The 22,209-nt window shown below is 45.8% G+C and overlaps 1 protein-coding gene across 1 annotated transcript in view; it reads right to left on the bottom strand.

The window, feature by feature from the left end:
- The window catches only part of SLC9A4 (solute carrier family 9 member A4), a gene marked incomplete at its 5' end in the record, with an annotated part of 58,707 nt that overhangs the window by 29,398 nt on the left and 7,100 nt on the right, over positions 1-22,209 (bottom strand). The gene's annotated exons all lie outside the window — the stretch shown is intronic.

The raw sequence follows: 22,209 nt of genomic DNA, 5'->3' as shown, positions 1-22,209 counted from the left end.
CTCTTGACACAGGACAAAAAAGCCCCAGCATGGCGCTGGTGCAGCATGCCTGTGGCCAGGGGTCCACCTCCGCAGGCTTCCCTCTGTGAACCCAGCCATGCAGTCTGCTCCTCTGAAGGCCCCCTGGCCCCTCTTGAGCCCAGGCTCCCACTGCCCAGTGCCACTGACTGCAGAAGACTGCTCCCTGTCTGCCCTCCTTGCTCGCCCATCAAGTCCAGACCAGCTCTAGCTTGGCCAAATCAGCCAGCTTCTCTGCTGTCCAGTGGCCCATCCACACCTTCTCCAGGGAGATCAGAACCCCTTCCAAGTTTGTCCTCCTTTGGGGGTCATCCCTCAGCCCTAGGGTACCCTAAAAAGTTTTCTTATGTCTCGTAGCTATTCCTTTATTATAGTTTTTTTTTTTTTTTTTTTTTTTTTGCGCTACACAGGCCTCTCACTGTTGTGGCCTCTCCCGTTGCGGAGCACAGGCTCCAGACGCACAGGCTCAGCGGCCATGGCTCACGGGCCCAGCCGCTCCGCGGCATGTGGGATCCTCCCGGACCGGGGCACGAACCCGTGTCCCCTGCATCGGCAGGCGGATTCTCAACCACTGCGCCACCAGGGAAGCCCATATAGTTGATAATTTTGATGTTAAAATTTCTCTGTTTAACCTACGGTGTGCTTTCTCTTTCTTGGTTGGACCCCACCTGCTTTCCATATACAGTATCTCATTAGAGTCCCCCAAACGACTCCAGTCCGCGTGATACACACTCCCCAATTTTCCTACTATTTCTCTGCTTATTTCCACATTCATATGAAGCTGCAGGGATCGGTTTATCGCTATTTCATGCCACTTGGCAACCCAGAACTTGGACTGAACTTCTGAAAAGTGGCTGCCTGCCACACAGTGAGACACATAAACAAGTAAAGTAAGATCAGTGCAGGACATGAAGACCTTTGAGGCCCCCACACCCTGAAGGGTCCCGCTAAACCACAGCACACACCTGTCAACTTTGCTTACACCGAGACAAAATCAGAGCAGGGGGAGAAGTGAAACTCCAGGAAACCATGTCCATGATGGTATTCTGTGCGCTGAAGAACTGCAGCAGTGCTGCGGGCCCTCCAGCACGGGCAGGTGTATGTCCCATTCATTCCCTCTCCTCCCTCACACTCTGCTCCCCCCTCCCCTCTGGGCGTCATCCCACACTCTGCCTCCTGCTTACTCCCTCTCCATCCCCAATTCATCTTTCCTGACAAAGACACTAGCGGCCCCTCTGTTCTTCAGGGTGCCCTCACAGCGGCTGGCTTCTGCTTTGGCTTCACCCCCAGGGCTTACCAAACTGCTAGCTGCCCTGGGCTCACGCTGACCCCTCAGCCACGGTCTGCTACCTGCACACAGCTGCAGCCATTTCTTCCCAGGTCCCCTTCCCAGTCCCGGCCCCTCCAGGTCCCCTCAGTGCATGGCCTCTGCTGATTTCCCATGACATCACCTTTGTGACTGAAGATCGATGTTTTCCCACGGAGAGGCTGGCAATGAACCATCACCTGCAAATTGTCCCTAGGCTGCTACCTTGTTCATGGTCATGATCATAAACTGTCAGGGTGCATTTAAAACAAAGCCCCCCCACCCCTTCATCTCATTTGCACTCTCTAGTCAACAGAGAGAAGCAGAAGAACCAGCTAGTCTGTGGGGATGAGCATCTCTGCTCTTGGGTGACCCGGAGCCATGAAGGAAACTCTTTACACACTGTTTGCTATCTGTTTGCACATGAAGATGAAGAATCGTATCCAGCCCAGCATTCGGCTTTGGAATGTGAGTAGGCGGAGAGGACCAGTCCTCAACGTAGCTCAGGTATTACCAATCCCCATCTAAGATGCTTCACCTAGTGAACTTTGTTGATGGAGGGGCGGGAACGTGAGGAAGGCATGCAACGACCCCTCTGCTCACGAGTTTTCGGTCCTCGTGCCCCTCTCCAGAGCAGCTTTGTCACATTGCCTTCTATGTTAGTTCCCTAGGGCTGCTGTGACAAAGAACCACAAACTGGGTGGCTTAAGTCAGCAAACATTTATTTTCTCACTGCTCTGGAGGATAGAAGTCTAGAATCAAGGGGTGGACGGGATCATGCCTCCTCTGAAGGTGCTGGGAGGGACGCAATCTGGAAAGCATGCCTTGGCTTGTGGACACATCAATCCCGTCTCTGCTCCTGTCTTCCTATAGTCTTCCTTGGATATGTCACCCCTGCGTCTTCACATTGCCTTCTTATAAGGACAACAGTCATTGGATTTAGAGCCCACCTTAATCCAAAATGAGCTCATCTTAACTAGTTATATCTGCAAAGAACTGTTTCCAAATAAGATCATATCCTGAGGTTCTGGGTGGACATGAATTTTGGAAGGGACTCTATTGAACCCAATGCAGCTTTTGTAGCCAAAATGACCTTACAATGCAATTAACTTGTAAAATAGGCTAGAAGATCTTAGTTATATGTCCTTTCAGGGCACAACTTCATTTCGAATTTCATAAGACCCTAATCTGGAGCTTGTCCTCCAAATGGATTCATTACACTTCATTGGAGAGCCCAGGACACATGTTTTTCTGTGTCTGGATTAGTTCCCAATTTTTAGTGTACAATAATTATCAGCCAGTAACCTACAAACTCACTTAGGTAAGGGAAAGTGGACAGAAGGTTATAAACAGGTTTGTTTCTTATCCCAAAGAGATGTTTCCAGTGAATTTTCTGGAAGAAGGAGAATCTGGGGAAGGTGAAAAAGGAAGAATCAGGAAGCTTGGTGCAAATTGGCCCAAGCAAGGACACACACACACACACACACACACACACACACACACACACACACATACACACACACACGCGCCATGAGCATTGCCAATTTCTGAAATTAGGAAAGGGATTACTTTAAAAAAAAGAGAGAGAGAGACTTGTCGAAATCTCAAACCAGATTTAAGAATACACATACCGAAGTGCAGAAATTTTGGAAGATATAAAAGTACAAAGGAACCTCCCCCCATACAAAAATGTTACTTACTATTTCCCGAGAAAACCACTATAAACATTGTGTGTGTGTGTTTATATATATACACACATATATGTATATATACATATATATACAATATTATATATAATATAATATCTCAGCCAAAGACCTAGTGTGGCAGGGTTACTAAGGCAGGTCCATTTCCGGAAGGTGCGGGACTCCTCTGATGGGTGTCCTTGGCCTGAAGACTCCGGATGGGCTTGATAAACTCTTGTAGAAATGCATCCAGTTTCCCTCCATCCCTCTCTTTCCCCTGGGGTCACTCTGCTCTCCCTTCTCCCTGAACTCTATCTCCATTTTCTCTGGCAAGAGTGTCCCCTATAAACCTCTTGCACATCTAACACCCTCTGTGTGTCTGACGCATGGACGGCCTGAACAATATCTAGCTGTCTCATTGTGTATCAACCATATTTTACAAAACTGCTGTAATATGGGTCTATTTTATTTAAGAAAAGTGAAGCCATGTTCTAAGAAAAATCCTGGCTGAGTGTTTGGAAGAAAATTGTGATTTATGGTTTCAAAACAAATCCAAAAGAACTTTAGTGGTTGTATCCCAACTCAGTGAGTTTGTTTAGTTCAATTTCACCTTCTGCCTGACCTCGGAGCACATATGGGTCTTAGAAGCCCTGGGTGTTGTACCTTTGGAGCTGTGCTCACGTTCCAAGGAGCCAGATACTTGCCCAAGACTCAAAAAAGACGAGTTTGAATGAGTTAAATTGGGACCTGGGAGTTTATCTGACTCTCAGACCCAGAGGAAACTCAGGGAATATGATTGAGACTCGAAGATTTGCATGTTGAGGCCACAAACGAAAACTCTTTTGCATGGCTCTCCAGATTATAAGTAGCTACCCCGTCTGTTCCTAGGGCCTGGGAAAGTCAACGGGGCCAGCCCCGTCCCCGGACACCAGGGCACCCTGCCAGGAAGAGGCCATGGCAGTTTCGGAAGCTAAAGTGGTACATGTAATTAAGAAGACTACACTTACAGACACAATCTATATGACTGCACGAAAAACAATTCTTATCTTTCAAATTATACGGCTCTGGATGTCATTACGGTTGTGAAAGATTTTCTTTGGACTTCTTTCAAATCGCAATCGTGTGTGTGTATTTTTTACATATTGAAAGGAAAACCTCAGCCGATGCTAAAGCTCAAACACGTCCTTGGCACTAAGGGAAAACAAGATTAGATTCACCCTCTTCACTCAGTGGGGAGAAGCAATATTGGGACATAGTAAGAAATACATATTTTGTCTTTGTCCCCAGCAGCCGGCACAGAGTTCCTAAAAATCTTGTCATTCCCTAAGTGGTACGGAGGAGAGGAGCATCTCTGCTATTTGTAATGAGCCCCTTCCAACCACTCCTGAGCTTATGCTAATGAGGTGACTCTTGCCTGGGTTTCACCCCGCCCACACCCCGGCCCCAAGGAGGGGGACTGGTTGCCGTAGGCACCAGCCAAGTGAGTAAAGGGTTGTAACTTTCATCCCCACCCCCTAACCTCCAGGAAGGGGAGAAGGGCTGGAGCTTGATTTCAATAAACAGTGGCCATGGGGAACAATGGATACATGCACAGGTATGGATGAGTCCCTTTGCTGTGCACCTGAAACTATCACAACATTGTTAATCGGCTATATTCTAATATAAAATAAAAAGTTAAAAAAAGAATCAGTGGCTCATAAATTAATCAGTCATGTCTATGTAAGAGAACCTCCATGAAAACCTAACCAACGGGGTTCAGAACGCTTCCAGGTTGGTGCTAGGAGGGTGGTGCCCCTGGCAAGGACACAGAAGCTCTGCACCCCTTCCCACCTACCTCACCCTACGCATCCCTTTCATTCGGCTCTTCCTGAGTTGCATCTTTCCTAAGAAACGGGCCATAGAAAGTAAATGGGTTTTCTGAGTTCTGTGAGCTGCTCTAGCAAACTGTCAAACCTGAGGAGGGGTTGTGAGAACCCCCAATTTTACAACCAGTCAGTCAGACATATGAGAGGTCCAGTCTCGGAACTGGTGTCTGAAGCTGGAGAGTCTTATGGGACTGAGCCCTTAAGCCTGTGGGGTTTTGGGGTTTGTGCTAATTCTGCATGGTTAGTGTCAGAACTGAATTAAATTGTAAGACACCAAGGTGGTAACTGGAGAATGGGTATGGGAAAAAACACGCACACATTTGGTGTCAGACGTGATGCTGTAAAAAAAAAAAAAAAAAAAAAACAGTTCAGAGAATTCTCAGAAAATGGTCCTTTCCTGTTACTTTTAACAAGCTCACCAACCTACCAAGATCATAGTACTGGTAACCCTTTATGGATACCACCGTAAAAGTTTGCAAAGCCCTTCCAACACACAGAATGATGACCAAGGACAGCAGCCCACCACCCAAGCCTTAGCGGAGGTGGAGAGTCGATTTCAAACGTGCTGATATATTTTTCTTGATCAATTTTATTGAGGAATGAGTTACATATGGTAAGCTGCATCTAAAACAAATGAACTCTGGCCACTGTATACACCCGTAAGATAACCACAGTCAAGATCTAGAACAATTCCACAAACCCAGAAAGGTTCTTCATTCCTTTTTAAAAGTCCATCCCTCCCTCCAACCCTGACACCAGGAAACCACCGTTCTACTGTTGTCACCATAGATTAATTTTTATTTATATAAATTGAATAATAAAGTACAGACCCTTTTGTGTTTGGCTTCTTCAACTCAGCAGTTGTTGTTACAGGGATCAGTGGTTCATTCCTTTTTATTACTGAGTAGTATTCCACTATATGGCTAAAGCACAATTTGTCCATCCATTCAGTTGTTGAAGGACATTGGTTTCCTGCCTCTGCCCACCACCCAGCTTTTGCTCTTGGAATATTGCTGCTATGAACATTCACGTACAACTCTTTTGCACAGAGTTATGTTTTCATTTCCCTTGGATATACAGGAGTAGAATGGGTAGGCAGCGCTGTAGATACAAGTTAAAAATGTAAGAAACTGCTGTCTACATCTATACAGGCGGCTAGAATACCATAGACTGGGTAGCTTATAAACAACAGAAATTTATTTCTCACAATTCCGGTGGCTGCCAAGGCCAAGATAAAAGCACCAGCAGATTCAGTGGTGAAAGCGATTCAGCGGTGAAAGCCTGGTTCTTAGATAGCTGTCTTCTCACTGTGTTCTCACATGGCAGAAGGGGCGAGGGAGCTCTCTGGTGTCTCTCTTATGAAGACACTAATCCCATTCATGAGGGCTCCACTCTCATGATCTAACCGCCTCCCACAGGCCCCACCTCCAAATACCATCACATTGGGGATTAGATTTCAACATATGAATTTCCGGGGGACACAGACGTTCAGTCTGTAGCAACTACCAAACTGTTTGCCAAAGACATTGGATCGTTTTCCATTCCTGCCAGGAATGTATGAGATTTCCAGTAGTTCCATATCCCATCAGCTCTAGCCACTCTGATAGGCGGACTCTCAACCACGGCGCCACCAGGGAAGCCCCGATCACTCCTATTTTTGAAAGCGTTTATGAAGAATAAGTTTTCCCTTAAGATACAGGCAAGATGTCTTATAGCTTTTAACTTATTATTTATTCTATTATTATCATTTATTATTATTTTTACTATTGCCTTTATTTTACTTACTTGAGATTTACCTTGCTCTCCTTTCTTTAGTTTGAAGAAATTACCTGAAGAAGTAGACCATATGTCATTGATTTTAGAACTTTAAAATCTTTACTATAAGCATTTAAAGCCATACATTTTCCTCTGGTACATCGTTACCATTTGTTAAATGTATTTTTTAATTTCCCTTGTAATTTCTTGTTTGAATCATGGATTACTTAGAAGTGTATTGTTTAATTTCTAAATATTGGGATATTCCTTAATGTAATTTATTTTTAATTTACTTCTGCTGGGGACAGAGTGCACACTGATTGCACGGCTTGTAAATCTATTGAGGCTTTTTTTTAGTCAAATATGTGGTCTTTTTTGATGAACATGGTATTTGAACTTGAAAAAAATGTATGGGGCTTCCCTGGTGGCGCAGTGGTTGGGAGGCCGCCTGCCGATGCAGGGGACACGGGTTCGTGCCCCGGTCCGCGAAGATCCCACATGCCGCAGAGCGGCTGGGCCCGTGAGCCATGGTCGCTGAGCCTGCGCGTCCGGAGCCTGTGCTCCGCAACGGGAGAGGCCACAGCAGTGAGAGGCCCGCGTACCGCAAAAAAAAAAAAAAAAAAAAGTATGTGTTGTAGTTGCTGGGGACAGCGCTCTATGAATATCAGTTAGGAGAAGGTGGTTGAAAGCGCTCAGCTCCTCAGTGTGTTGCTGCCATTTTGCCTATCTGTTCTATCATTTGCTAAATGAAAAGTAGTAAAACTCTTGCTGTGATTGTGGAATTGTCATTTCCTTCCTTTAAATTTGTCCATTTTTACTTCATGCCCTACTACTGGGTGCATACACGTGCATCATTGTTAGGTGTTCTTGATGAATTGACATTTTTTTGTCATTATGAAACATCCCTCTTTATCTTTGTGAAATTTTCTACCTTTGCGTCTATTTTAATTGACATTAATATAACCACACCAGCACTCTAATGCCTGGTCTACCATACGTCTGGTATAGTTTTGCATCCATTTATTTTCAGCTTGTCTGCATCTTTATAGTTGTGTTTCCTGCAAATAGGATGTACTTGGGTCTTGCTTTATAATCAATTCTGATAATCTCTGACTTTTAATTGGAGTGTTTAGTCTACTAAGATTTAGTATAATTATTGTCATGCTTGGAATTAGATCTACCATTTTATTACCTGTTTTCTCTTTTCCTCTTCTGGTTTTGTTCTTTTCCTGCATTCATTTTGATTATTTGAATACTTTTTAGAATTCTTTTATAATTTTAGTATTGGCCATACCTCTTTGCATTATGTTCACTGGTACTCTACAATATAACATTCTTAACTTTTTACAGGACACTCTGGGTTAACACTATACCACTTCACATAAATTAAGAAAACTTATAACCATGTAGGTTCATTAAACGTACTGACTTTTAACTATCCTTAAGAACTGGAGTGAAAAAGCTCTTCACAATATTAAATCTCCTGGATTTCTTTGACACTGAGAGCTGATAGCTTAATGATAACTGATTGCATACTTTTGACTACCAATCCCCCTAGACTTGATAACCACAGTCGCCACCGTGCTCATGGCTCCTTGTAAGAGTAACATCTATGACAAAGCATCTGAGGGGGAGGGGACTTGTGTGGCTACAGTACTTTCAACCAGAGACCTCTCATTCAAGAACAAGAGTTGACAGACCCTTGAGAAATGTGTTCATAGACTAGGGACCATGAAGTAGCTTGAGGTGAAACCCTCTGTTCAGTTATGAGCTGTAGCAACTATGTCTTCTGAGAAGTATGGAGATAATGGACCAGGTGTGGATGAACAGAGAAGTCTAATGAGGCAGATTAAGCGATTATGAGAGGCCATAAGGAGGGATGGGTTATGAGCACAAAGAAACTGTGAATAATAAAAACTAAGGAGTAGGGGACAGATGATGGAGGAGATTATGTGGAAGTTACTTGGAGAGGGAAGAGAAATGCAAAGATCTACAAAAATGCAGCAGAGTCTGAGCAAGTGGCCAAGTTGCATCTATGGAGGGGCTCTGGAGTAAGAATATGATAGTTATTAGCACTGTTCACACAGTATTTCTTTTCCTTCAAGGCATCTGATAGGACTGCATGTCCAGCCTCTACCATGTGACTCTACCTGGCCAAATTTTGTGTTTAAATGAGTTTTGAGCAGAAGCGATATGTCCTTTACGGGATTGGGCATTTGTTTCAGAGGTGAGGTTTTCCATGCATCTCCTCTCCTTCCCTCTGGCACAGAGACCGGCAGTGCTCAATACAATGGCTGCTCTATAAGCCCAGATCCTGAAGAATAAAATGGAATGGAATGGAATGGAATGGAATGGAATAGAATAGAATAGAATAGAATAGAATAGAATAGAATAGACAGAGGGCTCTGTTGGCCAATAGAAGACAAGAAGTGTAGGTAAGAAATATACCTTTGTTGCTGTAGGCCACTGAGGTTTGGAGGGAGGTTTATTACCAGAACATAACCTGGTCCATGCTGACTGTAAGATAAGATCTGAAATCACTAAAACCAGCTAGGTTCTAGTTACAGCCTCTGTGAGATCCCTCATAAAGCACTTCCTATTCCTGGGTTACTGCGGCGTCTTCTATGGGATGAATTATGTCCCTCAAAATTCATATGTTGATGTCTTGGGCTTCCCTGGTGGCTCAGTGGTTAAGAATCCGCCTGCCAATGCAGGGGACATGGGTTCGAGCCCTGGTCATGCAGTGGAGCAACTAAGTCCATGCGCCACAACTACTGAGCCTGCGCTCTAGAGCCCGTGAGCCACAACTACTGAGCCCACGAGCCACAACTACTGAGCCCACGCGCCACAACTATGGAAACCCGCGCCCCTAGAGCCCGTGCTTCACAACAATAGAAGCCACTGCAGTGAGAAGCCAGCACACCACAATGAAGAGTGGCCCCTGATCGCCGCAACTAAAGAAAGCCCACGCGCAGCAACGAAGACCCAACACAGCCAAAAATAAATAAATAAATAAATAAATTTTAAAAAATTATAAAAGAAAATTCATAAAGTCTTAATTGCAGGATGTTACTGGATTTGGAAATAGGGTCTGTAAAGAGGTGATTAAGTTAAAATGAGGTCTTAAGGGTGGGGCCATTAATCCAATAGGACTGGTGTCTTTATAAGGAAAAGGAAGAGACACCAGGAGTGCACACAGAGCAAAGGCCACTGTGAGGACAAAGGAGGTGATTGGCCACAAGCCAGGAAGAAAGGCTCCAGCCTCCAGAACTGTGAGAAAATACATTTCTGTTGTTGAAGACACCCAGCTTGTGGTATTTTGTCATGGCAGCCTTAGTGGACTAATAGAAGATCTATGTCTTCCTGATTGTCTTGTGTATCTTTTTAATTAATCCTTATTGCTTGAGCTTGCCATAAACCCAGTGCCTTAAAAAAAAAAGCCTAACTAAGTACTGACTCTACACCTGTAAAAAAGCATTGGTGTATGCATATCGCTGATTCGCTTTGTTCTGCCACAGAAACTAACACAGTATTGCGAAGCAATTACACTCCAATCACGATCTATTAAAAAAAAGAACACTGTAAGTTCAGAGTCACAGCACAGTACAGCAGAAATGATCTTCACTGTACATCAGATGCTGGAAAGGTACGGAGAATAACACACACACACACACAAACTGTATTCATCAACCTGACACAGGAAATTAAATAATGAATCCCGTTAATTTTCCATTTGGTATGAAAGGACACTGGCACGTTCAGTTGTCCTAGAGCAGTTCCTTGGCAACCACTTTCTTTGACTATTAAAGGAAATTAACTAAGAAATAAGAAACCCAGCAGTTACGTAGCAGTGTCCAGAATGATAGAGCCAGAAAAAGACAAATAGCATATGATGTCGCTTAGATTTGGAATCCAAAAAAAAACGATACAAATGAACTTACTTGCCAAACAGAAACAGACCCACAGACATAGAAAACAAAGTTATGGTTACCAAAGGGGAAGGGGGGTGGAGAGAAAAATTAGAAGTTTGGGATTAACATATACACACTACTGTGTATAAAATAGATAACCGACAGGGACTTACTCTATAGCAGGAAACTATACTCAACATTTTGTATATGGGAAAAGAATCTGGAAAATATATATATAACTGAATCACTGCTGTACACCTGAAACTAACACAACGCTGTTAATCAACTATGCTTCAATTAAAAAAAAAAGCTAAAAAAAGGGACAGAAAGCTTTTATGCTTCACTCCTTAAAGGAAGGGAAAAAAGATCTGAAACTCAGGACAGGAGATTAAACATGGGATCTCCTGACTCTCTTAGGACTGACATCCTTGATCATTAGCTGCTTATAATCTCAGAAAGACCAGGAAGATGACCTAAGCGAAGGTCAGAAAATTTAACAAAGAGAAGTAAGTGGTAGGATTTTATTGATTTAGGGCACAGCAAAGATGTTTCTTTATGGAAATTCTTTTCAATTGAAAAAGTCTGAACATTCTCCTCAGTCTGAAGAACAGCACGGGAGAGGACCGGCTGTATTTCATAGCTGCTATTCCCACCTACCTGCCAATGGCTCCTACATACTATCTCCCTCCAGTCTTTCCCCCAGGCTCCAGACTTCTATCTCTAAAACTACGTAAAATTTCTTTTCAGTGGCCTGTAGGTAAATGAAACTTAGCAGTTCAGAGCTAATAGCAATCATACACCCACACCCACCCCTGTTCCTCAGCCGTGATCTCTTCAAGGAACCGCCCAGCCTGGCCCCTCTGAGTCTGAGCAATCTTCCCCTCCCATCACCTCCATGCCAACTTGAAGCAAATGCCCAGAGCACTGACTTTCACCATCTGGTGCTAGTACACCTGCAGGACAGGAAAAGTCATTTTAAGACTGTTTAACCTCCAAACTTTTTAAACTATAAAAGCAAACATCATTTGTGACCAGTAGATGTCAATTCACTGAAGACTAGCTCAGTGATTTGCTTCTTCTGAGAGGGTCAGTCTGGCACAGTGGAAATGTTACCAAGTTTGCTCTGCTGGGCGCACGACAGGCTAATAAACTGGACACGAGGTACTGGGCAGACTGAGAAGATGGCAGACTAGTGTCTCAAAATAACCATCTTTTCGGGGTTTGGATGCCAGTTTCTTTTATAGCACAGAGAGGGGGAGGAGATGAGGAAGTAAAGTAAAAAGGCCATAAGATTTGCAAACACCCCCTGGAATGGCCAGCCTCGGGGAGGGGATGTGTTCATTTCTTCTTTCTTGCAGCCATTCGCAGGTGGACATGGTCCGGATGCTTCCCTGAACAAAGGCACTTTAGTTTAACCTTCAGGCAGAGGGGCAGGGTTCCCCGAGGCAGGCCATTGTGTATAGACAGTGTCCTTTTAGTGAACAAAAGCAGCGAAAGCAAAGATTAAAGTTAAAAAAACAGAGCCAACATGGAGTCAGATTTGGCCCTCCTCTGTTACAGAAGGAGCAGTTTCTGAGAAAAAGTACTGCTCAGTTATTTTTTTTCATGAATGAATGAATGACGAATGAATAAATGAAAGATTCAAACTCAAGGGAACTCTGTCTCGATCAAACAGGACTGAACTTTGAAATAAAGTAGTTGGATATCGTGAGCTCTCCGTTTTCTCCCGTGCTGCTAGTATAATGCTCGCTTACTTGATCCCAGGTGAGTAGGAGGGAACCGGGGCAAAGCACAGCCTGGGGACAGAACCAGTGGCTCCGTCTCTGACCCATCACCTGGATGTGATGTGACAGAGCCCGCCGCAGGACAGGTTCTGCCAGAGACCGTTCGTTTTACGTAATCATTGAGGAAGCCACGGGGGAACAGACTAGCTGCTCACCACCTCTTCCAAACGGCCAGCTCGTGGCACTGCTCACATGACCCCGAGCAGATTTCTTCCACACCAAAGCCCGACACACCTGACACACCCCTGAGGACGCATGCAGGCGTGCTCTTTGGGGCGGAAGAGTCTCTTGAAAACCACTGAACTAGGAAACTCTTGGCTGTCTGGAGTCCCCAGCTTAGAGTTTGCTTTTCTACCGAGAGGTGTTTCTTTTCCAAATCCATTTCCATAGCTGCTCAACCCTACCTCCTGACAAAGGAAGGACACCCTGGTAACCAGCGAGGATCAGTTCTTCTTGTTGCCCTTGCGAACTGGAGTTAGTTCTAACCACCCACCAGGGGCTCACAGCTCAGGCTGCTGGAAAACCCACTTGTACCCCTCAGACTTCAATTAATCTGTTTCTTCAACCAGAAGACAACGAACCAAACCAGTGTTTCTGAAACAGATTTGAGGAATTCCAATGGCCTACGGTTGAAGTGTCCCTCCGCGACCCTGCCCTGCCTGAGCGCATCTCCGAACTATTTATACGGGCCCAAGGAGCAGATCTTTCAGGCTTCCGGTTAACAAGAGCCTACAGCTGAAACCCCAGGCACGGTGAGGTAGAGGTGTCTCCCAGCTGGGAAAGCTTAGCAGTCAAATTTGGCTTCTCTGTTGGTGAACATCTGGCCCCCCAAACATCCTTGTTTGCTGGGGCCAACCCTGGGCTGCCCTCTGCCCTTCATTTCTCCCAGCCCCTCCCACTGCCCAACCTGGTCCAAGCGCCAACCCAAGCTATTGTGTGTGTTGCACCACACACACACCCGTGGACTCCACAGCCAGTACCGTAACTGATGACCAGTGGCAGCTGTGATCTGAGGGGAAGCTCACCAGGCAGACCTCCAGCGGCTTTGATGAGAGTCAGGCCAGAAGGAAGATGCCTGGGCCCTGGGCCGGGTGGGTGCTTCCCTGTTGGTGCTAGGAGGGTGGTGCGCCTAGTGTCCATCTGGGGTTGAGGCCTGATCCCCGTTTCCAGGCCGACAGACACCAACCAGATGGTCCATCTTGCGTGGAACCTCCCCTCGAACCCGGGAAGGGCAACGGGACTCTGATTCCTCACCTACCAGGTGCCAGCGTCTGTGTGTCTGATTTCACAGCCTCCACAGAAACACCCTCTGGGGTCAGACTAAACGTTCCCATTTTACACATGAGGAAGCGGAGGCACAAAAGGATGGAGTCATTCGCTCAAGACCACACTTGTTGGGTTCACGCCTCCCTTGTATATACCCACATTCTTGGCCAGAGGAAACTGTCTACTCGTAAAGGTATCTGCAGCCTCTCTCCTCCTTTCCTAGGAACCTGCCAAAATTGAAGGTAAATAAGGAGATAAAAAGAGGCCAAGAAAAACATTGCCCGACACTCCCCCAGAGAGAGTCTGTTCAGGTCTGTGTGCAGCGCTTCTCGCGGAAAAGCTGAGACCGCCAAGTCCAGACAGATGGGGCATCGCTTAGGCTGTAAGGAAGGCTCTGTGGCTCTCAGGCACCCATGGAGGTAGGCTTCTATAAATAACACACCGACCCTGACACAGGTTCCAACGCGTGTGCTTCTTTCTCACACCATCAAGCAATTAACTCAATTTGACACCATCTACTTGGAGACAGGGTCGGATCCCACAGGTTGAGGGCTCAGCCCCACAGGACAACCTCTCCCCCGGTTTCAGATGCCCATCGCAGGTCCAGGTTGTCACCTGGGCTTCTAACCCACCAGCCATAGTTGAGAGGTTCCAACAACCCCACCTTGGGTTCGATTAATTTGCTAGAATGGCTCACAGAACTCAGAGAAACATTTTACTCACTAGATGACCGGTTTACTACAAAAGGATCAAATGATATCGCTTGTATGTGGAATCTAGAAAAAAGGGTACCAATGAACTTATCTACAAAACAGAAGTAGAGTTACAGAGATGTAGAAAACAAATTTATGGTTACCAGGAGTTAAGGGGCGGAAGGATAAATTGGGAGATTGGGATTGACATGCACACTCCTGTACATAAAATAGACAACTAATAAGGACCTTCTGTATAGCACAGGGAACTCTACTCAATACTCTGTAATAACCTATCTGTACATGTATAACTGATTCACTTTGCTTACACCTGAAACTAACACAACATTGTAAATCAACTATACTCCAATAAAACATTTTTTTTTTAATTAAGAAAAAAAAAAGGAACTGCCAGGTGGGAGAGATGCTTAGGACAAGTTCTGTGGCAAGGGGTGAGGCGCTTCCATGCCCTCTCCAGGAGCTCCACCCTCCCCGAATCTCCACCAACCTGGAAATTCTCCAAACCCAATCCTCTAGAGTTTTTATGGAGGCCTCATTACTTGCGGTTGGTTGATTAAATCACTGGCCATGGGTCACTGAATTCAATCTCCAGCTCCTTTCCTGGAGGCGGGGATTGTGGGTGGTTTAGGGAGGGAGACTGAAAGCTCCAACCCCCTACTCACAAAGTCCATTCCACTGGCAACCAGCCCCCTTCCTTAGATTACTTAGGGGCTTTCCAAAATTCGCCTCATTAGCATAACAAAAGGCGGCTCTCTTCACTTAGGAAATTTCAAGGGTTTTAATGAGCTCTGTGCCCTGAATGGGGACAAAGCCCAAATATATATTTCTTCTTATAAATCATAATATTAGAAACACTTTGTACTGAACACTGTGCCAGGCACTGTTTTAAATGCTTACCTGTATCAACTCACTTTAACCCTCAAACAACCTGATCTCCAGTTTACAGAAAGGAAACTAAGGCCCAGAGAGGTTAAGTCACTCATCTGAAGTCACACAGCTTACTAGTACAGGAGCCAGGACTAGAACCAAGGCATTTGGCCTCACTGTCCATGTTCTTGGGCACAATTTACTGCCTCTTGAATGGGATGTTCCTGGAGCTAGAACTTCTTTGAGGTAGGAAAATATAAACCAGGGAGAATCCTGGAGGAATCCTGGAGAATCCTGGAGGAAAATTCACCCTCAAATGAATGTTTTTAAAAATCTTTCCTGGATTAGACGCAGCTTCCTCTGGCAAGCTGTTCCCTGCCATCTAGCTTGGTTTGAGCTCGCCATGGCATCCTCACACCGGCAGGGTCCATGACCGTCCCCCACCACCGAGTGATGGGCAGAGGCGCTCAGCTCATCTTTGCGCGCACAGTGCCCAGGACAGCGTCCACAGACTCCACGAAGGTGCGGCAAGGAAGGACACTGAGACTTTTCTCTCCCTGCGTGCCTACCCGTGGTTGCATCCCACCTCTAGCCTTTAGTCTCGGGGAGCAATTCCAAAGTTCCATGATGGGAGCTGGTCAGAGGGGGTGTACTGGCAGCTTCCCTGACAAATCCCAATTCAAGCGGAGTGTCACTCTTGGGAATCAGAGGAGGAGGGCTGCGGTCACAGCACAGCCTGGGCACAGCCTTTCCTAGGCAGCCTCAGCATCCGTGATGCTCAGAGCTCTCTGCTGGGTCCTACGATGATGGCGGGAGGCCTTAGGAGAAAAATCATGAGGGTCGACAAGGAACTAGTCAGCAAAGCTGGGCTGATAAAGGGATGCAAAGAGGAGATGAGAAGAGGTCAAAGGAGTTCTAGAATAAGGGGTCAGGAAATTCAGGCTCTAATGCCAGCAATAAGAATGCATAATAAATAGAGAGGCAAATTGAGTGAAAGGTATAAGGTCAATGCTAAGAAACTGTTGTTACTGATGGTGGGCTGGGAAGAGCAGTGGGACTATATCTTTTGGATATTGAGCCGCATAGAATAAATTATATTCAATAAATGACTTCCCTGACAGTCTGTGTGTTTATAATAAAAATAACAGTGAAGAAACTTAAGCACCTGGAGATCTGGTAATTCACCTGAGAGGCTCAAAGGACCAAGAAGGGCCAGTACAGACATGCGGGCACAGACGTGCCAACTGAAAATTGTTGCTCGCCGGCGGGTTCTACGAGGATGAAACCAACGGCCTCTGCAGTCGCTGCCCTCAAACACCCCCTGAAAGGAGTTCAGGGCAGAGATCAGGAATGAGGCTCTCTGTGCCCTAGGTAGATAGTTTCAGGAGAAGATTTTATGAGCCCAATTTCTTGCATCTTCTCATGTCTAGAAAAGCACTAAAATCATTAACGGTGACATCTGCTCTTCGTGACTAGCGGCAACCCTCTGCCAAAGTGTGTGCTTTGACTCCACGAACCCCCTTCACCAATATCACATATATATGACCTCCCCTCTGACCTCTTTGGAGCAGTGCGTCCAAGCCCTCTGAGAGGCTATCTCCCAGGCTATGGTCCACATTTTGCCCCAGACAACTTAACTCACGGCTTTCACATTGTGCAATTTTTTTCAGTTGATAGACATCTGGGGACAGGGGGGTCCTCTGCTCTTAAGCACTGTATACTGCTCCTTCACAAAATGGGGACAGCAATCCTGCCACAGTAGGTTGTTATAAAGCTCTAAGAAGAAAAAGCAGATAAAATGCCTGCCAGTGTGACTAGCCCAAGGGTCCTGCTCAGAAACCTTATTGCATTGCGGCTCCCTCTACCACTCTCTCGTCCACCTTATGCCTCGAGAGTGGACTACAGTGGCAGCAAGATGCGAAATGAAGACATCACCAGAGGAAGGAGGGAAAGAAAGTGGTGGGGAGAGAGGGAGGGGCGCAGAACCAGCATGAAGTAGGAGTTAGGAGAAGAGACGCTCTGGAGCCAGGCTGCCTGGGCTCCAGCCTCGGGGGGGTGCCGACGCCTGCCAGGTGAGGTGGAGGAGGGGACAGGGGCAAAAAGATGATAGAAACCGTGGTGGCATCGCCCTGCTGCTTACTCAGCAAACTGATGCAGGAAAACCCGGGAGGCATACAAATATAAGAGCCATCTGCCTACAATGCACGAAGCAGTGCCGTGTTTAAAACCAAATGCTTGGGCTTCCCTGGGGGCGCAGTGGTGGAGAGTCCGCCTGCCGATGCGGGGGACGCGGCTTCGTGCCCCGGTCCGGGAAGATCCCACGTGCCGCGGAGCGGCTGGGCCCGTGAGCCACGGCCGCTGAGCCTGCGCGTCCGGAGCCTGTGCTCCTCTCCGCAGCGGTGAGAGGCCCGCGTACTGCAAAAAACCCCCCAAAACCAAAAACCAAACGCTTGTTAAGAGGGAGCCAAGCACGATGCATGTCCCTGAGTTGGTGTGATAAAAAATAATAGCCAACGTGCCTGGAGTTCTCACTGCATGCTGAACACTCACTATACTGACAGCGTAATGGGAATTTTCCAGTGACCCTGCGAGCTAAGTAATACCATCACCCCAATTGTACAGAAATTAGGCACAGAGATGGGCAGAATCTTGCCCGGAGCCACATACTGGACTTGGCCAAACAAGCCAGTTCTGTTTTGGAGAAAGCGCTGGATTCCCTACCAACTGGACATGAGCCCAGTCACCTCAGGGGTAACAGATTGGTTCTCTCCTGTTCCTCTCAGCTCCATGAGTTGCAAATTCAAAAGGTAAGAATAAAAGAAAAGAGATTGGGAAGAGACAGACCTGGGCACCCATGTCCGCTCTGTCACGGCCAGGCAGGATGCCCTTGTGCAATCTATTGTACTCCCTTTGCCTTATTTTCTTCATCTGTGAAATGTGACTATTAATTCAGCCTCACAGGAAAATCTAAGGATTTAATAAAATAATAAATGTACAAGTGACCCCATACAGGGCCTGGGTATAGTGGCTGCATCTCTCTTACTGCTGTGATGCTGGCCATGAGATTTCAACTGGGGATACTAGTTATTATTTGAACGCTACTGGGGTTTTGTCTCTTCTCCCTTTGCCCACCATTAAGGAAGTTCTCATGATGGGAGCCATAACCTAAACCATTCAGCGAGAGGGAGAATTAAGTGGACAAGAGACCTGGAGGGTCAGGTTCATTGCCCTTTCGATGGTTGCATCTCCTCTGCAGCATCTCCTCTTTAGTGAGAGGCAGCTGTTTTCGTGGGATAAGGATCTGCAAAGTTGTCACATGTAACCCACTAATCACAGGTCTCTCTCTGGATGACTCAGACTTTCTGCTGAAAGAGCCCGCTTGTGACGGCTGCCCTCGGGAAGGCTCCCTCCTCAATGAAAGGGTGAGTCCAAGGCCCTTGGCTCAAAAGACAACTGCACTGCATTAAATACCAGTTGCTCTCAAACTGCTTTCTAAATCCGGCCCCGAGCTTCTCCAGTTTCACGCAGGGACGCAGAAGTGCCCCAGCACACACTTAATATCACTGTGCTGTGGGTGACCCCAGGGTGACCCCAGGGTGACCCCGAGTGACGTGTGGGCACCTCCATCCCCACCCCGGAGCCAGCACCGCAGCAGCTTCACCACGTGGAGGTCACACCAGTGCCCTCAAGCAGATACTCTGGTCAGCTGAGGATTACAATTTTATTGGGAAATGATCATTTCAAAAAGAAAGTCCAAGTGGAAACAATTAAACTTTGGGAAAGTCAAACAAATGCAGTTAGCAAAGAAACCCCAGGCCGTGATTGGCTCTAGATGTAAAGTCTAGAGAAAACTCAGGCTGAAGTGAGTCTCCAGTTCAGAGGCAGCACCACAGAGGGAACAGAGCCCCATGTTTTCATGGGTCGTTAACAAAGACTATCGTCTCGGCAACAAGGTTTGTAGGTTGTATCAAGAAAGAGCTTTTTGGTCTGTGAAAATTGAGTGAGGTGATATCGTCATCGCTAAATTTCTCTAACCATTTAGGAAGGGAAAGTTGGATAATTATCTCAGAATGGGCTGCCAGGAGGTGGCCTTGATGTTGACACAGATGAGCACCCTCAAGGGCATGGCTTTCGTGGGGTTACAGTCAGCAAGGGACCCCAAAGAACTTGGATATGAGTAAAATGAGATGCTCTCTGGATAAACTGTGAAACGGAGGCATCGTGGCTCAGAGGGGTGCCTTAGGAGGTGGAATTGGTTCCCAGCCAAGGGGACTTTTTCCACTGTAACAAAACCCAAAGGACGAAAGCACCTGAAGAAAGAATGGGTGGAGACAAATCTAGCCCAGACCTTTCCCAGACGTAGCATCGTTTTAGATCAAGATATATCAGCTCTCACCACCTAAAGGCCATGAACAAGTAGTTCTCAAACATCAGCCATCCTCTGAGGTGCTGGTTAAAAATCCAGATTCCCAGGCTCTGTTCCCAGAGAGTCATTGCTCTTTGGCCATCTGAGTGCTCACCAAGCCCACCTGGGGGTTCTGAGGCGGGTGGCTTGAGGGCCACACACTGAGAAATGAGATACGTAAATGGGCTGGCAGGCTGGAGTCCAGGCTCCCCTGGCAACCGGCAGACAACTTGGCTTTCTGAGATGCTCGCCCAGCAGGGAAGAACAGGCAGGTCTGATGAGTCTAGTATCTCGCTCAATAGTTAGAGATTCTCATTATGAATAAATAACCTGGCTTCTGACTTCAAGTGTGGGTCTCCTCCACTTGGTGAATCCACCCCAGATATCTTAGATTATTTTCAAATGCCTTTTCCCCCAGTACTATCCATTTTGGCATAAAGTCCTCATGATAAAATATTGTGTGCCGGGCTTCCCTGGTGGCGCAGTGGTTGAGAGTTCCACCTGCCAATGCAGGGGACATGGGTTCGTGCCCCGGTCCAGGAAGATCCCACATGCCGCGGAGCGGCTGGGCCCATGAGCCTCTCACAACAGTGAGAGGCCCGTGCACCGCAAAAAAAAAAAAAAAAAAAATTGTGTGCCACGATGAATAACAAGGTCCTACTATTGATATATAGCACAGGGAATGATATTCAATATCCTGGGATAAACCATAATGGAAAAGAATTTTAAAAACAATGTAGATATGTGTATTGCTAGGTCACTTTGCTGTACAGCAGAAATTAACACAACGTAAATCAACTGTACTTCAATAAAATAAATAAATTAAAATTTAAAAAGAAAAAATAAAGAAAATTATGAATAACAACACTAAAAACATTGTGTGCCAGGTGAATTAAATAATTAATTGTAAAAGGGAGAAAAATTAAAAAACAAAACAAAACGTGTGCATGTTCTTTGGTTAGGCACAGTCTCGGAAAACAAAATGTGAAACCCAGGGCAATAAAAGAATACATTAGTCGGTTTGACTACATACATATTTAAAACTTTTATAGATAGAAGATACATGACTTAAAAAAATTTAAGTGACAGAATGGGAGAAAATGTTTGCTTTTTATGTAACATTCAAGTTTAGCTAATTTAAAGTTTATCTAAAGCTTAAAGTTTAGATAATTTAATGAGTCTACAAATCAATTAAAAAAGAAAAAAAACAGCAACTGGTCTCAAAGAAAACTTGACAAGAAGCGATATTTGCATACAATAATTGGGACATGCTGATAAAAAATTACTCATTGTTTATAGGAAATTCAAATTTAACTGGTAACCTGTATTTTTTTTTTAAGTCTGGCAACCTTGAAAGGACGTGAACTTCCAATTCATAGCGTAAGAAACACTAATGATCCACAATCTTTGAAAAGATGCTTCGTATCATCATGCAGATTATAGCAAACACGTGTCATCCTTTTTTGCTCATCAGATGGGAAAACATTAAGAAAGCAATGCCCCTTGTTGACAATGCTACAAGGACATATGCACTTAATACACCGTGTGTGGAAACGCAAGCCCACAAAGATTTCTGGAAAACCTTGGCAGCCGTATACATACAAACTAAAATTAAGGTTTAATAAATTTGGTAAAGTGAGAAGGGTTCTGAATGGCTCTCCTGCAAGTTCCCCCTGCAATCTGACCCCACGGTAAGGTCCCGCAGCCCAATTGCCCTCCTTATCAAGGGACCAGGCACGGTACTCGTATATCCATGTGTACTGGGGACCACTTCCCTGACAGCCTGTGGAATTACTCAAAAGACTTTGATGGGCTTCCCTGGTGGTGCAGTGGTTAAGAATCCGCCTGCCAATGCAGGGGACACGGGTTTGAGCCCTGGTCTGGGAAGATTCCACATGCCGCGGAGCAACTAAGCTCGTGTGCCACAACTACTGAGCCTGCGCTCTAGAGCCCGCAGGCTACAACTACTGGGCCCGCGCGCCACAACTACTGAGGCCCACGTGCCAAGAGCCCGTGCTCCGCAACAAGAGAAGCCACCGCAATGAGAAGCCCATGCACTGCAACGAAGAGTAGCCCCCGCTCACCGCAACTAGAGAAAGCCCGCGCGCAGCAACAAAGACTCAATGCAGAAAAAAAAAAAAAAAAAAAGACTCTGAAAAAGAATAGATACATATATATACATAACTGAATCATTTTGCTGTACATCTGAAACTAATACAACATTGTTAATCAACTATGTTCCAGTATAAAATAAACATTTACAAAAAAAGAGAGCAGGAGACCTTGTCTCATTCATCATCATTGCCACCCAAGCAGTTAGCACTGTGCCCAGAACACAATAGGTACCAAATGAAAGTTTGTTAAATAAAAACTAATAAGTCAATCACATCATCCCCTAGGAACCAGGAGGTACCCCATCCTTCTACTAGTTCCTCCCGCAGTCCCTGATAGCTCACTCAGTTCCCCAGTGCAGCACCCATGTGGCCCGGCATGGTGTGCGGTGGCCTCCTACCCCGGGCTGTGAGTATAGGTGACGAACACACTTGTCATTAGTCTCATCTGTTTAGCATTGGTGTCACTCTATAACCTTCTGGTGGGAATCCCTCCTTCATCATTTGAATGAAGAGGAGGGGA

This window comes from Leucopleurus acutus, assembly GCF_964270905.1.
Source record: "Leucopleurus acutus genome assembly, chromosome: 12".
NCBI classification, from domain to species: Eukaryota; Metazoa; Chordata; class Mammalia; order Artiodactyla; family Delphinidae; genus Leucopleurus; species Leucopleurus acutus.
Note: the sequence above shows the minus strand (reverse complement) of the source record. Positions and strands in the feature narration are given on the sequence as shown.